Source organism: Zingiber officinale, chromosome 1A (assembly GCF_018446385.1).
Source record: "Zingiber officinale cultivar Zhangliang chromosome 1A, Zo_v1.1, whole genome shotgun sequence".
NCBI lineage: Eukaryota > Viridiplantae > Streptophyta > Magnoliopsida > Zingiberales > Zingiberaceae > Zingiber > Zingiber officinale.
The window spans coordinates 19,530,337-19,536,336 of NC_055987.1; the positions used below are offsets into that span (position 1 = coordinate 19,530,337).

Here is a 6,000-nt window from a genome sequence, read left to right on the forward strand (position 1 = left end):
TAAGCTTCTTCTATACTCTTGTCCATAAAAGAACCTCCAGTTGATGAATCTAACAGACACTTATTTGAAAAAGAAATCCCCCTATAGAATATGTATAGAATCAGCCATTTCTCCAAACCATGATGAGGGCACTGTCTTTGTAGACTCTTGAATCTACCCCATGCTTCAAATAATGATTCTCCATACACCTGAACAAAATTTGTGATGCAACTCCTCATGTAGATTATTCTGCTTGGAGGGAAAAAATAATTCAAAAATTGCTGCTCCAATTGTTCCCAACTTGTGATGCTTTGAGGATGGAGAGAATATAATCAAGTCCTTACTTTATCCTTGATGCTAAAAGGAAATGCCATCAACCGAACTCCATCTGCTGATACTCCTTCACAATTCACCATATCACAAAGCTCTAGAAATGTCTCAAGATGCAGATAAGGACTTTCTGATACTTCTCCTCCAAATTTATGACTTTGTATCATGGAAATTAACTCTAGGTTCAGTTGGAAATTTTCTGCTTCAATATGAGGCTGCACAATGGGAGATAAAAATGTTATAGAAATGGGCGCAAAGAAACCTCTTAAGACCCTGCTTGACATTTTAGTGCTCATGGATATCTGAAAAAATTATGAGAAAAAATAAAATAAAGAATTAAAGACAAGAAATAAAATGTTTTATGAAAAACAAGAAAGACAATGTAGAATTTAAATTGCAAGAAGAAGAAAAAAATGCAGTGTTTTTTTTATTATGTATACGGAAAATAAATTGCAATATAAAATAGAAAAACATAAACTATTCACAAGTCTAGGTTAACTAAATTGCTAATCTACTAATGTTAATGCGAACAGTCTTTGGTAACAACGCCAAAAACTTGTTACGCAACCGCAAGTGTACGGTTTCGTCGTCAGTAATATATAAGATTTGTCGAATATACGGGGACTGTTGATTAAGCACTAGAGATGTCGCAAAGTGAGTTATCTAGATGGTCGAAAGTTGACTTTAGCGCTTGCAAACTAACGAGAGTGATTTAAGAGAAAAGGAGAAGGTTTAGAAGAAGAAAGAGGAGAGAGAGAATTAACCTTTGAGGGAATTGAGCTTCGAAAAAGGGACTCTAGGATTTCGGTTTCATTATAATACTAGGAGTGTTAGGATGTATACTAAAAACCTAACTTTTGGTATAAACATTTATCTAGAAATAAGAATCACATTGGTCAAATGTCTACATTTATGATAAATGTAGTTGTTCAATTAATTTATATTGTAGATAACATGGTATGTGGTGTCACACACAGAGGATCATGTTATCAGTACCTTATAAATTATAAACAGTGGCTCACGACCAAGATGGAAAGGAACAAACCATTGGAAGGTCGTAGTGTAATTAAGTATTAGTTTGTCTTAACTATATAATTACACTAGTACACTTAGAGTGTATTGAGTAGGACCATTAGAGGTCGTTTCTTTTATACTGACTTTATAAAGGAACAAAGACCTCAGTTATTATGGAAGTGTGTGTTCTTAATCCTAATATAATAACAAGCATATATATTTGATATTTATTTCTTTAATTTATCAATGGGTGAGATTTAGTAGTTGAATCAATCAATAAGAATAAGTTGGGAAATGATATCACTTATAGTGTGTGTTGTTGATTATAGAAGGAAATTGTGTCCTAGTAATCTAGGTTGAGAATGTCCCCAAGAGGAGCTCAAAAGGATTGTCATGTTAAACCATGCAGGTGGACTTAGTCCGACATGACAATAAGGTTGAGTGGTACTATTCTTGGAATAAGATATTAATTAAGTGAGTGTCAGCAGCTCATTTAATTAATGGGCATCCGATATCTTAAACATAGGGAGACTAACACACTCATAATAAGAAGGAGCCCATAACGTAATTTGGGATTGGTGCGGTAGTTGAATAATAGTTCTTTAGTGGAATGAATTATTATTGATGAAATTAAGTTGTGTGTTTGGGGCGAATACGGGGGAGACCAAAACTAATTCCTCCTCTCGGTCCCTATCGTAGCCTCTATATATATATAAAGTCTTATATCCATCTAAGTCCATCTTCTAGTCCGTGTTGTTGGTGTTGCTATCCAAGGGTGTTTCATGTTGTTCTGATCAACGTGAATAACAAGTTCATTCTTGGATTGCTGTGAGATGTCGTTTGTTTAAAACAAGAACAACAACTCCAAGTTGCCTCACGTTTTTAGCTTGCTTGCAAATTGAATCAACGTGAGAAGTGCTTGACAACTAAGTCAACATGAGAAGTTTTAAACCAACTCATGTTTTTTTTTGCTTGCAAATTATATCAACGTGAGAAACTTTGCTGATGTGTCACATGGAATTAAGAGGAGAATAAGTTTTAATCTTTCTTGTTGTGGAGATATTTTTTAAGGAAGATTTTAATTTTAATAAAAAATTATTCTTGATTATAAATCATCCACATGTTTAAAGAGAGATTTTAATTTATAAGGTTCCTTTTTACAAATCATCATGAAGGGATAAATTGTTAGAGAAATTTTATTTTTAAAATTTCCGAAAACAAATTAGGAAGGTTTTAATTCTTGATTGAATTAAATTTCCTTTACTTAGATTATTATGGCCGGCCATGTTGATTAATAAAAGAGAAATTGATTTTATATCAATTAAATTTATTTTTCATGGCAAAGGAATTAAGGAAGTTTTTATTAAAATTTCCTTATTTGCCAAGACCAAGGATTATAAAAGAGGGGGTAGAGGTGCCTTCATGACAATAACTCTATTATATTTTCTCCCTCTTTTTATTCCTTGGTGTGGCCGGCCATCCTCTCCTCCTCTCTTCTCTTTGATGGCCGAACCTCATCCTTCTTGTGGAGATTCATATGGTGGCCGGATCAAGTTTAGAGAAGAAGAAGAAGAAGGAGAGAAAGAAAGCTTTGTTTCTAGCATCCCTTGGAGCGTGGTGGTAGTGGCCGAACCTCTTCATCCTAGGAGAAGTTTTGATGGTCGAAACTTGTAAGGAAGAAGAAGGTGCTTGGTGGTTCTCATCTCGGAAGATCGTTGCCCACACAACGTCCGAGGTTAGAAGAGGAATACGATAGAAGATCAAGAGGTCGTTAAAGTTTGCAAAAGAAAAGGTATACTAGTATTTTATTTCCGTATCATACTAGTTTTATCTTCATGTAAAAATACCAAATACAAGAGGCATGCGATTCTAGTATTTCGAATTTGTTTTCGATGTTGTGTTCTTTTGTTTTTCTTTTCCTTGTGATTTGATTGTTCTTTTCGGTTGACCTAAAGTTATTTAAGGAAATTAAATATTAGCTTTCCTTAAAAGGCTTTGTCTAGGTGGTGGTGGTTGTTCCCATATCCAAGAAGGTCATGTGCCTCGCCATGCAGTCCTGGAAGCCGATTTTGGAAATTAATATTTAATGAAATTAATAACCTAGGTGATTTGGATCGAACGTGTTAAGTTCCGCAGGAGATCCAAGTCTAAACCTAAAAGAACAAATAGATTAAATTTTGGATCAAACGTGTTAAGTTCCGCAGGCGATCCAAGTTTAATTTAAAAGAACACATGGTAGCTAGGAAAAGGTTCCGACCTTTGTACAAAATTTTTGTATAGTGGAACCATTAGGTTTTCCGAGTAGCAACCAACAATTGGTATCAGAGCTAGGGTTTTGCCTCTGTGTATTTGGTATTAGTTTAATTATGCACATGTCATACATAATTTAGGCAGGTTAATAGTAGGATGTGCTAACTTTGTGGATGCAGGATCCAACTATTATGACTTATAGTTATTATGTGTGTGATTGGACCCTTGGACATGTCAAGGGTATTTTATTGTGTGTGCATGATTGTATTATAAAATACAGCAAGAGTTGTTTAGTTTTATTAGGATTTTATTTTTTTTTTGATCTAGTTACATGTACATTCCTTTTATGGAATATAGGATCAATGGATGTAAATTTTATTTTATGTTCGATCTAGTTTACATGTACATTCCTTCGAGGAATATAGGATCGAAAAATGTAAAATTCTATTTATGTCGCGGATCGAATCTTGCAAGGCATGGAACCTTTTGAGGACCAGAGGTGCAGCGAAACAAGGAGCAAGATGGATGCGACAACTAGACCCGGTGGCGGTGGCCAAAGATGGCAGCAGCTAGGGTTGGTGACACATGGAGGACAGAAATAGATAAAAGCCATAATAGTTGAAAATTAGTTTTTCTATTTATTGCTTTTTATGTTGTGTTGTGTGTGCTTGTTAGTATGCATGCTAAGTAGGCTAGCATAGTCAAAATTCCTCACTTTAAATAACTAAGTGGGAGAGGGATTTATTTTAAATAAATTCCACGGTCTCCATTACTGGTTTATAAGTGATGCAACAAGCTTGCGCGTTGGCTCTGAGTGCCTTCCTCCATATCGGATGAGCTTGTTTGCGGATCACTAGCTTAAACTTCCATTTTGGATGACTATAGGAAGTTAATTAAGAGCGTGTGATCTTCCCCATCGGAAGGGGCACAATCTTATTAATGGACTTAGTGTCAAGTAATGGTATACACTTAGGCACGTCTAATACTATCCTCCCCATCGGAGTCACTGTTATTATTTATGTGACCGAAGAAAACCAACTATTAATTTGTCAAATAAATAGGTTGACAAGATAATAAAATTAAAAACTCCTCTACAAATGTTTGATTTTGTATACGTCCACACTATCATGACATACAAAATTCATGGTGTTTGAGGTAATTTTATTTTGTCATAAAGATTTATTGACAAGATAATTAATGGGTAAAATCCTCCTCTTACAAATGTTTAAATTTTGTATACGTCCACACCATCGTGGCATGCAAAATTCACGGTGTTTGAGGTGTTGGTGAATTTAAATAATATTGTTTGAGGAATCAATGTTATTTTAAATTCAAAAGTTTTGACTAAATATTTGATCAAAGAAAGATCAACTATTAATTTTATTCGTCATAAAGTAAAGTTGACGAGATAATAAAATTAATGGATAAAATCTCCTCTTTGATTTTGTATACGTCCACACGATCGTGGCATACAAAATTCATAGGGATTTTAAAGAATTGATCTTGACCAAATATTTTTGTGATTCTTAGGATTTAAAATGTTTGTCAAACCCCTAGTTGTTATACTATAGAAAAGACTTAGTAGTCCCAATTGTAATGATTGGAAATAGGACTTGGACATTAAGGTAGACTGTCTTCTTAGAACTAAGAACAATTTAGGTATATTTAATTCATTAGTTGAAACATGTCTAGTGGTGTTATCTACCAGAACCTGGAGTGTAGATACAGATGCCTTTAATCATGTCTACAATTCATTGCAGGTTCCAGGAAACCTGACAACTAAATGAAAATAAAAAACACCGTCCACATGGGCACTACTGCAAAAGTAGCAGCTGTTGCAGTGGGAGAGGTTTATTCTCTAATAGGAATAAAATTTGGATTATTAGAAATTGTCTTTACATTAGAAAGAACCTGATTTCAGTTTCTGAACTATTACAGAATAGATATTGTGTCTATTTTGATAACAAAGTTGTTATCAAGAAAAATAGGGAAGTTATCTATTCTGGTATGTTGGTTGACAATTTATAATCCAATAACTCCCACGATGCAACAAATGGAAATTAGTAACACATCTTCTAACTTTAAGAGAAAGCAACCTTCGGAAATGAACCAATTATATCTTTGGCATCTAAGGCTAGGTTATATTAACTTAAGTAGGATTCATTGGTAGCTGATGAACTTTTGGGTTCATTAGTAGTGGAAATCTTTCCAACCTGCGAGTCTTACTTGGAAGGAAAAATAACCAAGAAGCTTTTAAGTCTAAGGGGAATGAAGCCAAAGATATGTTGGAATTGGTTCATTCTGATTTGTGTGATCCTATGACTATCCAGGCAAGAGGTAGTATCGAATAGACAAGATACAAATATATTTACTTAATGTGCCGCAAGACTAAGTACTTTGATTAGTTCAAAGAGTACAAGGCTGATG

At 34.3% G+C, this 6,000-nt stretch overlaps 1 non-coding gene across 1 annotated transcript; it reads left to right on the forward strand.

Moving 5' to 3' along the window:
* Positions 1-114: 114 nt before the first annotated feature.
* Positions 115-220, forward strand: LOC122039181. The gene has a single exon (XR_006128068.1). It is a non-coding gene; the product is annotated as a small nucleolar RNA R71 (small nucleolar RNA).
* The last annotated feature ends 5,780 nt before the right edge of the window (positions 221-6,000 follow it).